Genomic DNA, 23,840 nt, shown 5'->3' on the forward strand with positions numbered 1-23,840 from the left:
CAGAAACACATCAAGCTAGAAGGGAATGGAAGGAGGTATACAAAGTGTTGCAAAGCAAAGGACTGAATCCAAGAATACTCTATCCAGCAAGACTATCAATCAAAATTGAAGGGGAAATCAGGAGCTTTGGAGACAAAAAAAGGCTAAGGGAGTTTATCACCACCAAACCAGCAAAGCAAGCAATGCTAAACGGAATACTGTAAAAAGAAGAAATAAACAGGTAAGAAAGAAAACAGACACAAAAACAGATATGACTACAAACAAATACCTTTCAGTAATAACTTTAAATATAAATGGACTAAATGCTCCAATCAAAAGACATAGAGTGGCTGAATGGATAAAAAAAACACAACCCATATATATGCTGTCTACAAGAGACCCACCTCAGAACAAGAGACTCACACAGATTGAAAGTGAAGGGATGGAAAAATATCTTTCAGGCAAATGGAAGTGAAAAAAAAAAGCTGGGGTAGCAATACTTATATCTGACAAAACAGACCTCAAAGTAAATGCCATAACAAGAGATAAGGAAGGCCACTTCATAATACTAAAGAAATCGATACAACAAGAGGATATAACCCTGATAAACATATATGCACCCAACGCAGGAGCACCCAAATACATAACAAAACTCCTGGAAGACATCAAGGCAGAGATCGAGAACAATACAATCATAGTAGGGGACTTTTAATACACCACTGACATCACTGGATAAATTCTCTAGACAAAAAATCAGCAAAGACACAGTAATCCTAAATGACTCACTAGATCAGATGGACTTAACTGACATCTTCAGAACATTTCCCCCAAAGCCACGGAATATACGTTCTTCTCAAGTGCACATGGGACATTTTCAAAAATAGAACACATATTGGGTCACAAGCAAAATCTCCCCAAACTCAAGAAGATTGAAATCATCCCAAGCATCTTCTCAGACTACAATGCCATAAAATTAGAAATAAACTACAATAAAAACAATCCAAAAATCTCAAACACTTGGAAGCTGAATAGCATGCTATTAAATAATGACTGGGTTACCAAAGAGATCAAAGAAGAAATTAAAAGCATCCTGGAAACTAATGACAACAAAAACACAACAATCCAAAATCTATGGGACACAATGAAAGCAGTCCTGAGAAGGAAGTTTATAGCTTTAAAAGCCTACCTCCAAAAAAAAAAAAAAGAAAGAAAAAAATGGTAGTAAATCATCTAACTCTACAACTCAAAGAACTAGAAAGAGAGAAACAAGAAAAGCCCACAGTGAGCAGAAGGAAGGAGATCATAAAGATCAGAGGAGAAACAAATGACACAGAGACAAAAAAAAACAATACAAAAGATCAACAAAACCAGGAGCTGGTTCTTTGAAAGGATAAACAAGATTGATGAACCTCTAGCCAGACTCACCAAGAAGCAAAGAGGACTCAAATAAACAAAATCAGAAATGAAAGAGGCGAAATAACAACAGACCCCACAGAAATACAAAGCGTTGTTAAAAAATACTATGAACAACTCTACTCCAACAAACTAGACAACCTAGAGGAAATGAACATATTCCTAGAAAAATACAACCTTCCAAAACTCAATAGGGAAGATTCTAATAATCTCAATAGGCCGATAATTATGGAAGAAATTGAAGCAGTCATCAAAAAGCTCCCAGCAAACAAAAGCCCAGGGCCAGACGGCTTCACAGGGGAGTTTTACCAAACATTCAAGGAAGAACTAAAACCTATCCTCATCAGACTATTCCAAAAAATTCAAGAGGAAGGAACACTTCCAAGCTCCTTCTAGGAAGCCAGCATCACCCTAATACCAAAACCAGATAAAGACAACACAATGAAAGAGAATTACAGGCCAATATCCCTCATGAACATAGATGCCAAAATCCTCAACAAAATTCTAGCAAATCAGATCCAGCAATACATCAGAAAGATCATACACCATGACCAAGTAGGATTTATCCCAGGAATGCAAGGATGGTACAATATCCACAAATCAATAGACATGATACATCCATTAACAAATTGAGAGATAAAAATCACAGTCATATCAATTGATGCAGAAAAAGCATTTGACAAAATCCAACACCCCTTCTTGATAAAACTCTCAACAAGGTGGGAATAGAAGGATCATACCTCAACATAATAAAAGCCATATATGATAAACCCACAGATAACATCATACTCAATGGGCAAAAACTAAAACCATTTCCCCTAAGAACAGGAACAAGACAGGGATGCCCACTCACACTACCCCTGTTTGACATAGTACTGGAAGTATTAGCCATTGCAATTAGACAAGAAGAAGAAATAAAAGGTATCCGAATTGAAAAAAAAGAAGTCAAATTTTCCTTATTTTTTTTAAAATATATTTTATTGATATTTTACAGAGAGGAAGGGAGAGGGATAGAGAGCTAGAAACATCGATGAGAGAGAAACATCGATCAGCTGCCTCCTGCACACCCCCCACTGGGGATGTGCCCGCAGCCAAGGTACATGCCCCCGACCGGAATCGAACCTGGGACCCCTCAGTCCGCAGGCCGACGCCCCATCCACTGAGCCAAACCGGTTCCGGCAAAATTTTCCTTATTTGCAGATGACATGATACTGTACATAGAAAACCCTAAAGACTCCATCAAAAAACTTAGACTTAATAAATGATAGACTTAATAAATGAATTCGGCAATGTAGCAGGATACAAAATTTACACCAAGAAATCTATGGCATTTCTATACACCAGTAGTGAACTTACAGAAAGAGAGACTAAAAAAGCAATCCCATTTACCATCGCATCAAAAAAATTAAGATACCTAGGAATAAACTTAACTAAGGAGGTAAAAGACCTATACACGGAAAACTACAGGACACTGAAAAAAGAGATAGAGGAAGACATAAACAGATGGAAGAACATACCATGTTCATGGATTGGTAGAATCAACATCATTAAAATGTCCATATTACCCAAAAGCAATCTATAGATTCAATGCGCTCCCCATTAAAATACCAACGGCATATTTCACAGACCTAGAAAGAACTCTCCAAAAATTCATCTGGAATAAAAAAAGACCCCGAATAGCTACAGCAATCCTGAGAAAAAAGAACAGAGTAGGGGGGATCTCAATACCAGATTTCAAGCTGTATTACAAAGCCACTGTTCTCAAAACAGCCTGGTACTGGCACAAGAACAGACATATAGACCAATGGAATAGAATAGAGAACCCAGAAATCTAACCAAACCACTATGCCCAATTAATATTTGACAAAGGAGGCATGAACATACAATGGAGTCAAGACAGTCTCTTCTATAAATGGTGTTGGGAAAATTGGATAGATACATGCAAAAAAATGAAACTAGACCACCAACTTACACCATACACAAAAATAAACTCAAAATGGAGCAAGGACTTAAACATAAGACAGGAAACCATAAAAATACTAGAGGAATCCACAGGCCGAAAAATCTCAGACATATGCTGAAGGAACTTCTTCACTGATACTGCTCCTAGGGCAATCTAAACTAAAGAGAAAATAAACAAATGGGACTACATCAAAATAAAAAGCTTTTGCATAGCAAAAGAAACCATCAACAAAACAACTAGAAAGCCCACTGCATGGGAGAACATATTTGCCAATGATATCAACTATAAGGGTTTAATCTCCAACATTTACAGAGAACTCATACAACTTAACAAAAAGAAGATAAACAACCCAATCAAAAAATGGGCAACGGACCTAAATAGATACTTTTTGAAGGAGGACAGAAAGAAGGCTAAGAGACATATGAAAACATGCTCAAAGTCACTCATTTGTGGAATGAACAACATAAACTGACGAACAGGGACAGATCCAGAGGCAGAGAAGCATCGATCAGACTGCCAGACCTCAGAGGGAAGGTAGGGGAGGGTGGGGAAAAGGAGGAGAGATCAACCAAAAGACTTGTATGCATGAATATAAGCCTAACCAATGGACATGAACACCAGCGGGGTGAGGGCATGAGTGGGGGGGGGGGGGGGAGTTGGGAGGTTAATGGAGGGATGAGGACACATATGTAATACCTTAATCAATAAAGAAATTAAAAAAAGAAGAAAAGGTTTAATCTCGAACATTTACAGGGAACTCATACAACTCATAAAAGGAAGATAAATGATCCAATAAAAAAAAATGGGCAACAGACCTAAATAGAATCTTTTCGAAAGAAGACAGAAGGAAGGCCAAGAGACATAAGAAAACATGCTCAAAGTCACTAATTATCCGAGAGATGCAAATCAAAACGACAATGCAGTACAATCTCACACCTGTCAGAAAACCAACCATCAACAAATCAATAAGGACAAGTGCTGGTGAGGATGTGGAGAAAAAGGAACCCTCCTGCACTGCTGGTGGGAATGCAGACTGGTGCAGCCACTTTGGAGAACAGTATGGAGTTTCCTCAAAAAACTAAAAATGGAACTCCCATTTGACAGAGTGATACCACTTCTAGATATATATATCTCAAGAAACTAGAAACACCAATCAGAAAGGATATATGCACCCCTATGTTCATAGCAGCACAATTCACCATAGCTAAGATTTGGAAACAGCTTAAATGCCCATCAGCAGATGAGTCGATTAGAAAACTGTGGTACATCTACACAATGAAATATAAAAAAGAAGGAATTCTTACCATTTGCTGCAGCATGGATGGACCTGGAGAGCATTATGTTAAGTGAAATAAGCCAGGCAATGAAAGAAAAATACCACATGATCTCACTCATTTATGGAAAATAAAGAACATTATAACCTGATGAATAAAAAGATAGATACAGAGGCAGTAAAGCACTGAAGAGACTGTCAAATTACAGCGGGAAGGCTGGGGAGTGTTGGGGAGGGAGGGAAATAGATCAACCAAAGGACTTGTATGCATGCATATAAGCATAAACAATGGACACAAGACACTGGGGGGGTGGGATGAGGGCATTCGACAGGGGGTAGGGGAGGCTGGGGGTAGGTCAATGGGTAAAATAAAGGAGATATATGTACTAATATATGTAATATTTTAAACAATAAAAAAATTATAAATAAAGAAATAAATAAAGCTCAGAAAGCAGACACCCCAAGTATCCTGGGCTCAGTCATTCCCTCTCGCAGCAGAGGACATCTTTCCCACATAGACATCTACCTTGCCTGGGAGGAAGACAGTCGACACACCCTATTGGAAAACACCTTGCTCCGAGGCCACTTAAGAGATTAAAAGTAACAATTAGCCTCCAGGCAGAAGCAACTGCCCCACCCTGTTGAAAAAACTCTCACCACACCTGAGGATGATTGCCTCAGGGCAATTCAAGTTGGAATCCTATTAGTCTGTAGACAGAGGCGTCTATGGAGGCTTTGAGTCTTTGCCTGATCCAATTCGTCAGAAACAGCCTTTAACAGGGTCCTAAACTAGAGATTGAGAGGTGTAGAGGATCTACTTAATACATAGCCACAAACCCAAAAAGCCAAAATGAGGAGACAAAGAAACAACTCCTAAGAGAAAGAACTAGAGAATCTCCCAAAAAGAGATAAATGAAGCAGAGTTAAGAAATTTATCTGAAACAGAGTTCAGAGTAATGATGGTAAATATGCTCAACAGTATGAAAAAAGACATAGTAACTATGAAAAAAAGAACAGTCTGAGATAAAGAATGACATAACACACATAAAGAACACATGGGAAGGAATACACAGCAGATCAGGGGAAGCTGAGGATCAAATCAGTGAATTAGAAGACAGTTGAAAATTGATTAGAGGATGAAAAAGAAAAAACAATTATAAAACAGGATGACAGCTTAAGAGAGTTGTGGGACAACATGAAACATAACAATATTAGAATAGCAGGTGTGCTAGAAGAGGCAGAAAGAGAGAAAGGAATAGAGATGTGTTTGAAGAAATAATGGCAGAAAACTTCCCTAACCTGGTAAAGGAAAAAGTCATGCAAGTTCAGGAGGCACAGAGAACCCCAAGCAAGAAGAACGCAAACAGGCCCAAGCCCGGACACATCATAATTAAAATGACAAAAATTAAAGACAAAGCGAGAATCTTAAAGGCAGCAAGAGAAAAGAAAACTGTTACCTACAAAGGAGTCCCCATAAGGCTGACACCTGATTTCTCATCAGAAATCTACAGGCCAGAAGGGAATGGCATGAAGTACTCAAGGTAATGGAAAGCAAGGATCTGAGACCAAGATTATTATATTCAGCAAGGCTATCATTTAAAATAGATAGTCAAATAAAGAGCTTCCCAGACAAAAAAAGGCTAAAGGAGTTCATCACCACCAAGCCAACATTACAAGAAATGCTAAAGGGATTGCTGTAAGGGATTGCTGAGAAGAAGAAACAGAGAGAGAAACCTAGCCATACAGAATTAAAATGGCTATAAATAAGTACCTCTTAATAATAACCCTAAATGTAAATGGATCAAATGCTCCAATCAAAAGGTGTAGGGTAGGGGAATGGATACAAAAACATGACCCAACTATATGCTGTCTACAAGAGATCCACCTCAAAACAAAAGACACACACAAGATAAAAGTGAAGGGATGGGAAAAAACTTTCCATGCAAATGGAAAAGAAAAAAAAGCTGGAGTAGCAAGACTCATATCCGACAAAATAGACTTTAAAAGCATCATGCTAAGTGAAATAATCAAGTCGGAAAAAGATAAATATCATACGATCTCACTCATTTGTGGAATATAATGAACAACATAAACTGATGAACAAAAATAGAGCCAGAGGGGGGAAAATATTCTAGAATATAATAAAAGTAATCCTGTTATTTGCAGATTTTTAATATTTCCTATAACTCTTGTGATATCATACTATGATAGTACAGTTTTGGTAAAATCGTTCTTTTCTTGAAATATTAATGTTTATTGCATGTAATCCTATATAATAAAAGCCTAATATGCAAATTGACCAAAAGGCAGAATGACCAGTGGAATGACCGGTCGCTATGACGCGCACTTACGACCAGGGAACAGACGCTTAATGCAGGAGCTGCCCCCAGCCCGAAGACCCCAGGCCAGCCAAGGCAGGTGCCAGCGGAGGGCCCCCCGGATAGCCCCACCGATCATCCCGCAGAGGGAGGTGAGCGGCAGTGGCAGGGGGCCAGGCCAGCTGGCAAGTGGGCCAGCACCCCCCCCGCCAATCACCCCGCCAGTCGCCTCTCGCGAGGCGACTGGCAGCGGAGGGCAGGGCAAGCAAGCAGGTGGTGCCAGGACAGCCAAGGCAGGTGCCAGTAGGGGCCCCCGATCGCTCCTCCGGTCACCCCGCAGATTGGCCCTGATTGCCAGCCAGGCCTAGGGACCGTACCCATGAACAAATTTCGTCCATCGGGCCTCTAGTATTATTATATTTAAAATCATTTTTCTTGAAATATTAATGTTTCTTACATATAAATGGCTAATTATTTTGTATCTACAATCTGGTAATAGATTTATTTTGTCTATTGTAAAAAAAATTCAAAAAAAACAAAACACATTCATTATGAACTTATAGGTACAAGGTGCAAAATTCTAAGCAAGTCAATTCCAGCAATATATACTGTAGATAGATAATACATCATGATCAAATAATGTTTATCTCCAAAATGTAAAACTGCTTTACATATACATACACATTATTTCAATGCAATTTACCCTATATTAAAAACCTAAAAAATAAAAACTTGTTTTATTTTTATTTTATTTCATGTACAAACACAGAAAAGACACTCAATGGAAATCCACATCTCCATCTATAGTGACCAAAAGGAAATCAGTGGTTGCCAGGGTTTGAGGGAGAAGGGAGCAATGGTAAGAAGAGATTACAAAAAGGCATGAAGAAACTTTGAGGGATGATGAATATGTTCATTAACTTGATTGTAGTGACGGTTGCACAGTATATATATACAAAGTATATACACATCAAATTATATACTTTAAATTACTGTACAATGAATTATTCCTCAACAACATTCCAAAATAAACCCAAAAACAAAACACCCTTCCAGGAGCACAGGTTAAAATCTAAGCTTCTTAAAGGAAATGTACAACTTGTATCTGGTCACTCCATCTCTACCCAGTTCTATTCTATATTCTCCTCAGCAGCCAACCTGATCTAAACTGCAATCTCCTATCACAAAGGTTTTCAACCTTGGCTAAATAGCTTCTATGACTTTAAAAAAAAAAAAAAAAATAGTGCAGGAGTTTCTGATTTCATAGATGTAAAATTCAGTCTAGCTATAAATTTTTTTTGGTAATCTTTTTACATTTTTAAATATTATTTTTAACTTTCTGTTAAAGTATACATACAGAGAAGTCAAAATATTAGTATATAGGTTGATGAATTATCACAAAGCATAAAGGTGTGTGTCTTTTTTAAAAATATATTTTTATTCATTTCAGAGAGGAAGGGAGAAGGAGAGACAGACAGAAATATCAATGATGAGAGAGAATCATTGATCGGCTGCCTCCTGCATGCCCCCTACTGGGGATTGAGCCGCAACCTGGGCATGCGCCCTTGACCAGAATTGAACCCGGGACCCTACAGTCCACAGGCTGATGCTCTATCCACTGAGCCAAACCAGGTAGGGCAGGTGTATATCTTTTATGAGTTCCAAGGATGATTTGAAAAAGAGCCTAGAATTAAAACTACTATCTCTGCTTCACTCATATGTAACTTACTTCCTTTGTTCAGCTAACATTTATCTTGCCCAAGTCATAGATCAGATGCATCTACCTCCTTCCTCCTAGAAGCTACCTGTTTTCAGGGAACTTTGTACATAGTTCTTATCACACTATTGAGCACATGTGGTATTTTTCAAACTATTTTTAAGGCAAGAACTCTTAAATAATATGCTGGAGAAAGAGATGAAAGTGAAGCTACTCTACTTAAAGGCAAGGGTAAAGTGACTGCACTACAGTAAGCTAGCCCACCGACCCTCAAACTAACCCCAGCAGTTTGAAAATTAATGCTTCCTATACTCATCTATTCATTCACTTATCTGTGTCATCCACCAAATTATTTTATAGCAAGGTCTCTTTTTTTTTAATTGATTTTAGAGGGGGGGGGGGAAATAGAGGGCAGGAGAGAAAGAATCATCGATTTTGCTGTTCAACTTATTTATGCGTGCATTGGTTGCTTTTTGTATGTGTCCTGACCAGGGATGAAACCTGCAACCTTGGCATACAGGGAAAACGCTCTAACCAACTGAGCTACCCAGCCAGGGCAGCAAGACCTCTCTTATTCTTCATTTCCCTGGCACCTAGAAAACATTCATTAAACATTATTATTGGGACATTATTAAAACTAAAAGTAAATATGGAAGATAAATCCTTAGGGGAAAAAAAGTTTGAGATAAAGAACAGTATCTATGGAAGCACTTAAATAGAAAAGGATTTGGCATATCAGAAGAAGCTGAATGAAGTCAGGGAGGCTGGACCTTAGTAGGCAAAGGAGAAAACATCATGAAATAAGCTTTAAAGCAGACAGTTGCCAGGCCATGAGGGCTGTATAAATTATAGTAGGAACTTGATCTTTGTTTTGTTTTTATTCACTTTTTAAATTTTATTTAAATTTAATTTGGTTTATTTGTTCTATTGAAGAGTTTTAAAGAGAGGAATGGCACAATCTGATATACTTTTTTTTTTGGTTCAAAATAATTTTATAAACTATTTTATCAAAACTCACATTTACAGGATCCAAGGAAAATTCTAAAGAATGTCATTAGATTTTAAGCATAAGACAAAACATATTCTCATTACAGCACAGTCCTTAAAAATGATATACATTTTTTAAAGATACATTCTGAGTACTAGGTGAAATGTGAACTCAAAAGCATAATCAGCAAGGAATACTCTAATGACCTAAGATATAAATAGCAATTATATAGGACCTGGTAAGCCACAGTAACAAGTTGGGATTTTTCTGGATGAGATGAAAGCCATTTGAGAATTCTGATCAAGGGAGTAACATGATCTTGACATTTATTTAAAAGGATCATTCCTCTAGACAGCTATGTACAGAATAGACTGTAGATAGCAAAAAAGCAGAAACATGGAGGATGATTTCAGAGGCTATTATTGCTCTAGAAGAAATAATAGTGCAGTATCAGTGAAAGGAGTAAGAAATTATCCACTTCAACATAGATTTTGGAGACAGGCCCAACAGAATTCTCTAATACACTGTATGTGGGGCTTTAAGAGAAAATAAAATCAAATCAAAATTTCTTAATCTGCTCTCTCCTCTACTTAGGGGTGGGTACTCCTCAAGGTTCTGTCAAAGTCCCCATTCTATTACCGCCTTCTTTTATTCCTGTACAACAAGCATGTCAAACTCAAAGGCTAACACAGGCCAAATAAACAAGGTTTAAGTTTATGTGGGCCGCAAAAAAACAAAAGTTTCAATTTTCATAGGAATGTAGGTTTATTTTGATAGAGACATGCTGAATACAAAGGGCTGAAATAAATGAATAATCGTTACCATAAAATAATAGAACATTTTTAAAAAATTAGTATTTTTTCTTCAACATTAACTTACCAGACACTGAATAACTGCACAAATTAATAAGCAAAACGCAAATAAACCTATTTTTCTTGTTCTCCGAAAGCGAACTATTTCCTATTGTGCACACCAAACAAGTCAGTCCAAGACTAATGATGTGGCAATCAGCTGCTAAGATATTCACTGCTAGTATTAGTGGAGAGAAATGGTGCACCTGCGCATAAGGCGCGTAAGGGAAATGAATGCAACACAATTATAGTAATCAGTCATTAGTGAACATTGTAGTTCATTAATAATAATTATGTATAATAGGATATTGTAAAAATTAGCTTCTCAAGTTTTTATTAAAACGTTTCTTACATACCATTATATTGGCTGGGCCGCAAAAATATTTGTGGGCCGCAAGTTTGACATGCTTGCTATACAATAACTTCACATATTGAGGTATGTCAGCTTCTGCATTTCCCCTCAGAGCTTCAGTTCCATAGGTCCAACTGCCTGCTGGATGCTACAAAAACGTCAAATTCTACTTTTTCAAAAGTGAATTCATCCTCTTCCCTTTAGCCCCAATACCAATAAGTGGTTCCTCTGTCAGAATTACTTCATCTAAATAAATGACACTATAAAATACCCTATTGTCCACAGAAAGAATACATGCATCCCTATGTTCATTGCAGCATTATTTACAATAGCTAAGATCTAAAAACAGCCCAAGTGCCCATCAGTAGATGAATGGAAAAAACTGTGGTACATTTACACAATGGAATACTCTGTAGCTGAAAAAGGGATCTCTTAACCTTTGAGATAGCATGTAGGGACCTGGAGGGTTTTATGCCAAGCGAAGTAAGTCAGCCAGAGAAAGACAAGGATCACATGATCTTTGGAATCTAATTAACAAAGTACACTGATAGCCGAAACCGGTTTGGCTCCGTGGATAGAGCGTCGGCCTGTGGACTGAAGGGTCCCGGGTTCGATTCCAGTCAAGGGCATGTACCTTGGTTGCAGGCACATCCCCAGTGGGAGGTGTACAGGAGGCAGCTGATCGATGTTTCTCTCTCATCGATGTTTCTAGCTCTCTATCCCTCTCCCTTCCTCTCTGTAAAATATATTTTAAAAAAAATACACTGATAGACAAAATAGATTCAGAGACATGGAACAGACTGATGAATCTTAGAAGGAAGGGGGGAGGGGGGAGGGGAGAAAAGGGAGACATTAACCAAAGAACTTACATGCATATATGCATAACCCATGGACACAGACAATAGTGCATTGGTTTGGGGGACGGCAGGAGTGGAAAGGGTCAAAGGGGGAGAAAAAGGAGACATGTAATAATTTGAACAATAAAATGGGGGGGCGGGAAATACCCTATTGTCCAAAACAAAACCTCAAGAGTAAACTTTTAATTTTCTTTTCCATTATCATCCAAATCACCCATCCATGCACATATCTAATCATTCATCATATCCTATATAATAAAAGCCTAATATGCTAAGTGTCTAGTCGACAGTTCAACTAATCAAAGCATAATATGCTAATGATATGCTAAGGCTGCTCAACAGCTCGCTATAATGTGCACTAACCACCAGGGGGAAGACAGTCGACCGGTCGACCAGTCGCTATGATGTGCAGTGACTACCAGGGGGCAGATGCTCTGACCAGATTAGCTTGCTGCTGCGGTCCAGCCAATCGCGACTGAGGGCGACAGGCCGAACATGCCCTGGAGTCCTCCCGCAATCCCTCCCCGGCTGGCCAACCTCCTGCATCCCTCCCCAGCCCTGATCGTGCACCAGTGGAGTCCCCTCAGACTGGCCTGTGCCCTCTCACAATCCGGGACCCCTCAGGGGATGCTGGAGAGCTGGTTTCAGCCTGATCCCGCAGGCTAGGCCGAGGGACCCCACTGGTGCACGAATTCGTGCAACAGGCCTCTAGCATATACATATATTTTTGGTACATAATGTGCCCCTTTTTTGTTGTTGTTGTTAATCCTCACCTGAGGATATTTTTTCCATTGATTTTTAGAAAGAATGAAAGGGAGGGAGAGAGAGAAAAAACATCAATGTGAGACACACTAATTGGTTGCCTCCTGCATGTGCCTGGGCTGGATCAAGCCTGCAACTGAGGTATGAGCCCCTGACCAGAATGGAAGCCATGATTGGGTGACACTCTAACTACTGAGTAACTGGCTAGGGCTGAATTTTAATAATGTCCCAGCACAATGGAAAGGAAGATCATTTAATTTGCTTTCTCTGACTTATGGGTAAGTAGGTGAGTAGTATGTAAGTTAATACTCTTAGTTCAAAGAAAAATCTAAAGGAGTAAAACCTTCAATGTAAGATTGTATTGTTCCATTTAAGAAGTAGAAAATCTCAGGCTAATTCCCAAAACATGAAAGGTCCACATGCATAATTTATGAATCAGAGCTTCAACTGTGAAAGCAAATTAACTCAACCAAGGCAAATGAGACTAGAAGAGATTTTGGACAGAAACTCTAAAGGTACCATGTACCACGGTAGGAAAAAAGACAATTCTAGAAACTGACAAAAATCATCAGAGATGGCACAAAAACCTAAAGAGAGTAACATAATCAAACTATGTTTAGGCTATTGGGTCCCAAAAACTGGTCTTCAGTGCGGTGAGTGAAATACAAAAGAAGTACTTCATTTTCCATAAAGCTATATTTACTCAATAAGTGCAACATGAGGTTTCTGCAAATTTTCTACTCGTTTTTTTTTTAACAAAATTAAAAGTTGGCAACTCCAGGCTAATCCCAAAAGTTTTTTTGGAAATCATATTGTACTGGTATATAAATTTTTATAATTTCTTGCTTATTGAATACAATAATTTGGAATCACTGAAGTTTTAATAAAACTGATATTATGATGTATACAAAATTACGTATTAAAAAATAAAAACTATGAGGCTGTCATTTCTAAATATTATTCAATAATTCCAATTCATATTAGCTGACAAAGAAGTACTGAACAAAGTGAAAACATAAAACAAGTAAATATAGAGATAAGAGTTTTAAAAACCCATTTTGAAGCCATTTTTCTGTTACAGAATCATTAACCAAGAGACCATGTCCTATGAACTTCCTAATTATACTAGAGGCCTGATGCACAAAATTCATGCATGGGTAGGGGGTGTCCCTCAGCCCAGCCTGCACCCTTTCCAATCTGGGATCCCTCTCACAATTCGGGACTGCTGGCTCCTAACCGCTCACCTGCCTGTCTGCCTGATTGCCCTTAACCACTTGTGCCTGCCAGCCTGATAGCCACCTAACCACTATCCTGCTGGCCTGATTGAGGCCTAAGTGCTCCCCTGCTGGCCCGATTGCCCCCAAGTGCCCTCCCCTGCCGGCCTGGTCGCCCCCAGCTGCCCTCCCCTGTGGGCCTGGTTGCCCCTAACTGCCCTCCCCTGCAGGCCTGGTTGCCTCCAACTACCCTCCCCTGCTGGCCTGGTCGCCCACAACTGCCTTCCCCTGTTGACCTGGTCACCCACAACTGCCCTCCCCTGTCAGCCATCTTGTGGCAGCCATCTTGTGATGATGTCATGGTGGCCATCTTGTGACGGCGTCGCACGAGGGCTTCATGCGTGATGCCACCTAGGCTTTTATTATATAAGATGCTGATTTATATGCAATAATTCCATTAACTCCTCAAATTTTATTATTCATTCCTATGCTGGCAATTTCAAGTAGTAAAATAATGAACTTTTATTTAGGTAGTGTTTACTTTCAGAAGTATTAAAAAAAGGAGGGGGATAACTAGTGCATCGGACCAATTTCATCAAAATTTTTAAACTGATGCCAGGCAGGAGAAAGTTTAGTCAAAGAACAGTCTAAAGTAAAAAATTATACAGATTATACTCAGTTATAGTAAAAATATAGTTGTGAGAAGGAGTAAAATTTGGGTAACAGTGTTATAATGACCTGCAAACACACAACAAATTATCTTTCATAAACACCTATATGTAACTCCACATAGAAGACCAATTCAAAGTTGTTGATAAAATTCATAAATACCATTTTATTTTTTTAATATATTTTTATTAACTTCAGAGAGGAAGAGAAAGAAACATCAATGATAAGACAGAATCATTGATCTGCTACCTCCTGCACGCCCCCTACTGGGAATCGAGCCTGCAACCTAGGCATGTACCCTTTATCAAGAATCAAACCCAGGACCCTTCAGTCCGCAGGCCGATGCTCTATCCACTGAGCCAAACCAGCTAGAGCCATAAATATTATTTTATTTTTCCAAAGAGTTACAAATTCAACTTCACAGATGAATTGTCAACAGAAAATCTTCTAGTGCCAAATATATAAACCTTTCGACAATAACGATCTTTTTAAAATAAATTTTAAATAAATATATAGTGTCAAGTAAAGGAGTTTAACTATTGTCCATTTTACAGCAATGGAGTGAAATGGCAAAAGCCATCATATGTAGGAGGTACTTTGACCAAAAATACTTTAAAAGTATCCATTAGTTTTCCAAATTCAAAAAATGGACTGCATCATAAGGGGGGGGGGGGCGGGGGGGCTCATTATAGTTATCCAAATTTCCTTTTAATACAATAGCTATTTCTATTTCCCCAGATTCAGCATTAAAAAACTTTACCCAGATCTGCCACTATTACTCAGTGGTTGAGCATCGACCCATGAAACAGGAGACCATGGTTTCATTCCTGGTCAGGGCACATGCCCAGGTTGCAGGCTCGATCTCCAGTAGGGGGCGTGTAGGAGGCAGCCGATCAATGATTCTCTCTAATCACTGATGTTTCTATCCCTCTCTCCTCCTTTCCTCTCTCTGTAATCAATAAAAAACATACTGTTCACTTCTGGGTCTTTTGACCGTTTCCCCTGAGTATAAAGTCATCACAGTTTTGTATTTTAACTTCAAATAAGCTCCTTACAAATAGAGAATAAAATCAAAGAGTACTTTTCCCTTTCCAGAGGTGAAATCTAAAGTTACTCTTTAATATAGCTAACTCAGCCAGACTCGAGAAATCTAGTGGTCTGTAAACAAACCATTAACTGCTCTTAATTATATATTAACAAAGCATGTTTATTTCTGTAGTATAAGCTCTGACCTTTTGAACAAATTAAAGAAACCTAGGAATGTGAGGATAGAACAGGGGTGGGCAAACTTTTTGACTCGAGGGCCACAATGGGTTCTTAAATTGGACTGGAGGGCCGGAACAAAAGCATGGATGGAGTGTTTGTGTGAACTAATATAAATTGAAAGTAAACATCATTACATAAAAGGGTACGGTCTTTTTTTATTATTATTATTTCAATAGTTTTATTCATTTCAAACTGTGCTCTGATACTGTGCTCTCCAGGGGCGTGTCTCCCTATATCACCACGATAACGTGTCTACGCATTCCCAGGGTGATGTCAGGAGACGCGTCCGCAGGCATTACAAGGAGCCTGTGGAAGACTGAGAGGTTGTTCCTTCTACTGAATGGGCGGATATAAATCCGCCCACTCAGAAGAAGGAGCTGCGGCCGTGTTTCCCAACGTTGCCCTGTTAATAACACTGCTGCTGGTGAAGGAGCGGAGGGGAGAGCAAGAGAACCCTCCGCTCTTTCGGCTCCGCGGGCTGGATAGAACAGCCGAATGGGCCGGATCTGGCCCGCGGGCCTTAGTTTGCCCACGGCTGGGATAGAAGATATTTGAAAACCATGGAAATACACAGTTCAGTCTTTGAATAATTCTGTAAACATACCAATCAAAGGTAATTTGTCTACATGGTATAAACACAGCTACAGCATAAATTTGAAAGTCATCTGAGTATAATGGGAGGGCAAGTTTTAGGTTCCAATCCAAACTAAACCACTTACTAGTTGTGTGACCTTGATCAATTGACTTCTGACACTAATTCCTCATCTGTGAAATGGGAGAAAAGCCTTCGTACCACATAGAATTATCCTGTGAATTAAATGAAAGATTTTAAGTATCCCCAGTACATCCTATATAATAAAAGAGTAATATGCAAATTAACCATCACTCTGCCACACCCACAAGCCACGCCCACCAGCCAATCAGGAGCAAATATGCAAATAAACCCAACCAAGATGGCTACGGCCACAGAGAGCAGGAGGGAGGCTTGGGTTTCCCTGGCGATGGAGGAAGCCAAGCTTTCTGCCTGCCCTTGCCGGCCTAGGCCTCCACTCAAGGCTACAAAGTTTCAATGATAGAAGATACATAAACCCAAACAGAAATGGCGGCAGCCACAGAGCTGGAAAAAGCAGGAGGCTAGGGTTGCCCCCGGTGATGGAGGAAGCCAAGCTTTCCACACACCCTGGCTGGCCCAGACCTCCGCTTAAGGCTACAAAGTTTCAATGATAGAAGATACATAAATCCAAAAAAAATGGCTGCCGCCAAGGAGCAAGCAGAAGGCTTGGCTCCGCTCCAGGCTACAAAGTTTCAATTGTAGAAGATAAATAAACCCCAGATACCAGGGACTCCACTTGGGTCGCCAGGGGGCGTGGCCGGCCTGCAAACCACCACAGGCCCCTCCCCCAGGCTGCCCCACATCCCAAGGGAACCCCCACCCTGATCTGGGACCCCTTCAGGGCAAACCAGCCGGCCCCCACCCATGCACCAGGCCTCTATCCTATCTAATAAAAGAGTAATATGCAGATTGACCATCACTCCAACACACAAGATGGCTGCCCCCATGTGGTCAAAGATCCTGCCTCCATGTGGACACAAGATGGCCACCACAAGATGGCCAGCAGAGGAGGGCAGTTGGGAGGGACCAGGCCTGCAAGGGAGGGCAGTTGTGGGCGATCAGGCCAGCAGGGGAGGGCAGTTGGGAGGGACCAGGCCTGCAAGGGAGGGCAGTTGGGGGCGATCAAGCCTGCAGGGGAGGGCAGATAGGGGTGACCAAGCCGGCAGGGGAGGGAAGTGGGGGGCGACCAGGCCTGCAGGAAAAGGGAGTTGGGAGGGACCCAGGCCTACAGGGGAGAGCAGTTGGGGGGACCAGGCCTGCAGGGGAGGGCAGTTAGGGGTGACCAGGCCTTCAGGGGAGGCCAGTTAGGGGAAAACAGGCTGGCAGGGGAGCAGTTAGGCATCAATCAGGCTGGCAGGGGAGTGGTTAGAGGGTGATCAGGCTGGCAAGCAGAAGTGGTTAGGGGCAATCAGGAAGGCAGGCAGGCAAGCAATTGGGAGCCAGCAGTCCTGGATTGTAAGAGGGATGTCCAACTGACCGTTTAGGCCTGATCCCACTGGGGTCGGGCCTAAACGGTCAGTCGGACATCCCTTGAGTGGTCCCAGATTGGAGAGGGTGCAGGCTGGGCTGAGGGACACACCCCCCTCCATGCACGAATTTAGTGCACCGGGCCTCTATTAATATACAATCAATAGATGCATGTAATGTTGATTGTTAACACTTATTATGTTAAAATGACAGGCACCATACTTTGTACGCATTATCTCATTTAAAACTCTCAAAAAAACGATGGAAGTAGGTATTAGTCCCATTTCACACACGAGGCTTAAAAGTTAAGTACTTTATCCAATACACAGCAAATTAAGTGGCAAAAGAGTCTTAACCACTCTTCTGATATTATGTGCTTTAATACAACTTACTCATACCTTCACAATAATCTCAAAAATGAGCTAGGCATCATCTTCATTTCCAGTATGTGGCAACAACTCAAGAAATGCCTATGATCATACAACTAATAGAACCAGAATTTAAACCTAGGTCTCCTGCCTAAACCAGAGTTCAATCCATAAGACTCTGGTTTTCTACTACATTACACTAATCCTATATAATAAAGAGGCAATATGCAAATTGACCATCACTCCAACACACAAGATGGCCACCCCCATGTGGTCAAACATGGCTGCCCCCATGTGGACACAAGATGGCCACCACAGGATGGCCAGCAGGAGAGGGCAGTTGTGAGTGATCAGGCCAGCAAGGGAAGGCAGTTGGGAGGGACCAGGCCTGCAAGGGAGGGTAGTTTGGGGAGATAAGGCCTGCAGGGGAGGGCAGTTAGGGGCGACCAGGCCTGCAAGGGAGGGCAGTTAGGGGTGACCGGACCAGCAGGGTAGGGCAGTTAGGGGCATCCAGGCCTGCAGGGGAGGGCAGTTGGGGGGGACCAGGCTGGCAAGGGAGGACAGTTAGGGACGACTGGGCCAGCAGGGGAGGGCAATTGGGGGCGACCAGGCAGGCCTGCAGGGGAGGACAGTTAGGGACAACCAGGCCAGCAGAGGGGGGGGGGCAGTTAGGGGCAATAGGGCCGGCAGGGGAGTAGTTAGGCGTCGATCAGGCTGGAAGGGGAGTGGTTAGGGGGTGATCAGGCTGGCAGGCAGAAGTGGTTAGGGGCAATCAGGCAGGCAGGCAGGTGAGCGGTTGGGAGCTAGCAGTCCTGGATTGTGAAAGGGATGTCCGACTGCCCGTTGAGTTGGGATCGGGCCTAAACAGGCAGTCGGACATCCCTCGGGGGACTCAAATTGGAGAGGGTGCAGGCTGGGCTGAGGGACACCCCCTACCCCGTGCATGATTTTCGCATACCGGGCCTCTAGTAATCCTATAAACACTGTGAATGAAGAAATTTTTAGCCCTAGCCAGTTTGGCTTAGTGGATAGAGGGTCAGCCTACAGACCAAAGGGCACCAGGTTCAATTCCAGTCAAGAGCACATGCCTGGATTGTGGGCTCAATCCCAAGTAGGGGGTGTGCAGAAGACAGCCAATCAATGTTTCTCTCTCATCATTGATGTTTCTATCTCTCACTCGCCCTTCCTCTCTGAAATAAATAAAAAATATATTTAAAAATATTTTAAAAAAATAAAAAAAGAACTCCTCCCAGGAGAAAATAAGATAGGCTATGTATGAAAAAATAGATTGATACATGATCTATGTTAATTAATGCTTCTTCCCAATGGCTGTCAACATTCAAGTTAGCCACAACTTGAAATACATATTTACTTGAGAATGTCAACAACTTTATACTTACATGAAATCTGTTAAGAATAAAACATAGCCCAGTGCTTATTAAAGGATAAGATATTTTGACAGTACTATTATTGTTTTCTGTAGTATGTTTCTTGCATCATTGAACCGAACTAGAGAAGAGAGTTTTATATTTCTTTGTAAGTCAGTTTCTCCTGCAAAGTCATTCCCTCTCTTTGTTCATAAAGGGGGAAAGGATATCCATCTATGGAGAGACATGAATCTATCTATGGAGAAATGTGAGACCCAAACAGAAGACAGCACCATAAGGCCTGATACCAAAAGTGCACATCATTTTATTGATTTCTTATTTTTATTTATTTTCTTTTTACCTCCTTAAACAGAAAACTTAAAGAAACAAGCCAATTAAATAGTTAATACTGATACATGATTAAGCATAGGATTTTTATTATGGAAATTATAATTTTTTCATCTAGAATTATTTTTACTTTGGGTTTTAGTCTTGACAATATTTTTAAATGTTTAAAAGAAACAACTAGCCCAGGCGGTGTGACTCAGTAGTTGAGTGCTGACCCATGAACCAGGAGGTCACAGTTCAATTCCCACTCAGGGCACATGTCTGGATTGCAGGATCAATCCCCGGTACAGGGTTGCGGAAGGCAGCAGATCAATGATTCTCTCTCATCATTGATGTTTCTATTTCTCTCCCTTCCTCTCTGAAATCAGTAAAAAATATATTTTTAAAAATAAAAAATAAAAATAAATTTAAAAAAAGGAATAACTACTTTTTTGTCCTGGCTGGTGTGACTCGGTTGGGCATCGTTCCGTGCACTGAAGGATTGCTGGTTTGATTCTCATCATGGCATACGGTCATGGCACATACTCGGGTTGCAGGCTTGATCCCTGTTTGGGGGCATGCAAGAGGCAACTGAATCAATGATCTCGTATCAATGTTCCTCTCTCTCTCCCTCTTCCTTCCTCTCTAAAAAAATCAATAAAAATATTTTTAAAAATAATAATAAATAAAAGGAACTACTTTTTTAAACCAAAAGGTCACCTGATTTTTGTCAAAGGTGAAACTACAGAAGAATGAAAAAGGACGTTTCAATTTATTATGCTGGATTAACTAGATATCCACATGGAATAAAATGTGTTTTTGACTACTAACAAATGTCATACACAAAAATCAATTCAGACAGACAATGGATCTATATGTGAAGAGTAAAAAAATAATGCTTTTTAGCCCTAGTCCATTTGGCTCAGTGGGTAAAGTGTCGGCCTGGGGACTGAAGGGTCCCGGGTTCGATTCCGGTCAAGGGCACATGACTAGGGTTGCCGACTCGACCCCCATTAGGGGGCATACAGGAGGCAGCCAATCGATGGTTCTCTCATTGATGTTTCTTTCTCTCTCTCTCTCCTCCTTCCCTCCCTCCCCCTCTTCCTTCCTCTCTAAAATCAATAAAAAATTTTTTTAAAAAATAATGCTTTTTTGAAAAGGAAAGAAAAAAAACAGAAGAGCATCTCCATGATCTTGGATTAGGCAAAGATTTCCTTATAAAACAATTCACATACAAAAAGTTTTGTAAAAAACAGATCAATTGAATTATATTATAGTTTGAAACTTCTGTCCAGCAGAAAACATCAACACTTAAGAAAATAAATATGTAACCCACAGAGTGGGAGAAAATATTTGCAACTCATGCCTAAAATACATTTCAAAAATTAGTATAAACCATAACAACAAGCCAGAGAACCCAATATTTTTTATCACTTCCGAGGATATTTTTCCATTGATTTTTAGAGAAAGAGGGAAAGACAGAGAGAAACATCGATGTGAGAGAAACATGTTGACTGCTTGCCTCCTGCAATTGCCCCAACTAGGGCCCAAGCCAGGGAAGAGCCTGCAACTGAGGTACATGGCCTTGACCTCAATCAAACCCGGGATCCTTCAGTCAGCAGACTGACACTCTATCCACTAAGCCAAACTGACTAAGGTCCAATATTTTTTAAATGGGCAAAGACTTGACCAGGCATTTCATACACAATAGAGATACAATTAGCTAATAACATGAAATGATGCTCTACTTTTACCAGTCATCAAAGAAACAAAAACCAACAATAAGATTTTTTTAAAAAAGACAAAACCAAATATTGACAAGAATGTAGAGCACCAGAACTCTGATATGCTACTGGCAGGAGTGTAAATTGATACAACCACTTGCGAAAAACTATTTCACATATCTACAGTTCAATAAATACACTCTGTCTGACCCAACCATTTCAATCCTAGGTATATGCCCAATTTCTATTTCATGCATACATATGGAAAAAAATGCATGTATATGTACATCTAAAGATATGTACAGCAATGCTCATAGCAGCACTATTTGTGACTACCTAAATACCCATCAACAAGATATATAACTTGCTGATTAGTCACACAATGAAATAGTATACAGCAATAAAAATAAGTTAAAAGTTCATGCAACAATATAAAACTCACAAGCAGACAGATCCAAGATGGCGGCGTAGGTAAACACCTAAACTGCTGCCTCGCACAACAATTTCAAAACTACAACTAAAAGACAAAACGTCTATCACCCAGAACCACGGGAAAGTTGGCTAAGTGGAAGTTCTACAACTAGAAGGAAAGAGCAAACAGCATTGAGGGGTGCACAAGCACTGAAAAGCTGAGGTACGGAGACACGCGAATCAGGCTGGCGACGGGTGACTGGGAGCGCTGCTGTTTTCAACACGAAGGGAGATAAGCTCCCGATTACTCCGAACTCGCTTCTGGAGAGACGCAGGGGACCCAAACTCCTACGGGGAGAAGCTGGACTGTCTGCCGTGGGGTCGGAAAGTGAGGGAGGCTTGCTTGCAGGGCTGCGCGCAGGAACAATTGTTTATTGTGCTGGGGCGTGGGACACGGGGACACAGTGGGAGACGCAGAGCCCCAGAGCTGGCTTACTGGCAGCCATCGCTGTTTGCCACGCCCTAGCCTAGTCACGCCCTGAGACCCCGCCCTGCACAATCTACGAACCCACCCAAGCTCCAAGCAGCAGCTTTAGCATATGAATGGCCTGCCCTATGGCAGCTTAACCTAGCAAACTTGCACCCCGGGTCAGACAGCTCCAAAACCTCCAAACCCCAAGCAAAGAGGAGAAAACTGTAGTTCTTGCTGTAGCGCCTGCTGGGTGGCCCCAGACAGTAGCTGACCTGCACCCCATTGGAGATCCAGAACCCAGTGTACCTAGTGGTCAGTGTGAGACACCAGATTTCAACTCCTCACATCCATAAGTGATACATTCAAGAGGCAGACTCAGTGAGCACCAAAGCCCCACTGAAACAAGTCCTGCACCATAAGCGTGTCTCCAGCGCAGCAGTTCTTCCATTATAGACACGGCCGGTCCTCACAGCCAATTGGCCTGGAGGTCAATTCCTCCCAGTGTACCAACAGCAATCAAGGCTTAACTACACCAAGACATTGCACTCAGCCCACAAAGGGGTGTACCAAGAGCGTCCACCTCAGGTGATTGGGGAGGCTGAGCTACTGGCCCCTATAGGTCACCTACCACACAAAGCCACTCCATCAACACCAGGAAGCAGCAAAATGCGGAGACAAAGAAACATGTCATGAATGAGAGAAATGGAGGAAAGCAAACTAATGGACAACATAGAGTTCAGAACCACATTTATAAGGTTACTCAAGAATCTTCTAAAAACCGCCGAGAAACTTGATGAGACCTCCGAGGAGCTTAGTGAGACCTTCAAGGACATTAATGAGAATGCCAAAAAAATGGAAAAGGACCAGTCAGAAATTAAGCATACACTGTCTGAAATAAAGAATATACAGAAACTCAACTGTAGATCAACGTACCCCAAGAATCAAACCAAAGATCTGAAATATGAGGAAATAAAAAACACCCAACCAGAAAAACAAAAAGAAAAAATCCAAAAATATGAAGATAGTGTAAGGAGCCTCTGGGACAACTTTAAGCGTACCAACATCCGAATTTTTGGGATGCCAGAAGAAGAGAAAGAGCAAAATATTGAAAACCTATTAGAAGAAATAATGACAGAAAACTTTCCCTACCTGGTGAAAGAAATAGACTTACAAGTTCAGGAAGCACACAGAACCTCATACAAGAGGAATCCAAAGAGGACCACACCAAGACACATCATAATTAAAATGCCAAGGGCAAAAGACAAAGAGAGAATCTTGAAAGCAGCAAGAGAAAAACGGTTAGTTACCTACAAAGGAGCACCCATATGACTGTCAGATTTCTCGGCAGAAACTATGCAGGCTAGAAGGGAGTGGCAAGAAATATTCAAAGTGATGAACAGCAAGAACCTACAACCAAGATTACTCTACCCAGCAAAGCTATCATTCAGAGTTGAAGTTCAGATAAAGAG

General features: G+C 40.9%; 1 protein-coding gene across 12 annotated transcripts in view; it reads right to left on the reverse strand.

Annotated features, from left to right (window-relative positions):
- Nucleotides 1-23,840, reverse strand: part of ZZZ3 (zinc finger ZZ-type containing 3) — a 125,155-nt gene that overhangs the window by 76,867 nt on the left and 24,448 nt on the right. For 3 of the 12 annotated variants that reach the window (XM_080656832.1, XM_080656825.1, XM_080656828.1), the window contains exon 2: nt 16,342-16,429. The exons of the other annotated variants lie outside the window; for them this stretch is intronic. The gene's annotated coding sequence lies outside the window, so the exon portion shown is untranslated. The remainder of the gene's footprint in view (nt 1-16,341; nt 16,430-23,840) is intronic. 12 annotated transcript variants of the gene reach the window in all.

The sequence above is a fragment of the Plecotus auritus genome, assembly GCF_963455305.1.
Source record: "Plecotus auritus genome assembly, chromosome: 2".
Lineage (NCBI taxonomy): Eukaryota > Metazoa > Chordata > Mammalia > Chiroptera > Vespertilionidae > Plecotus > Plecotus auritus.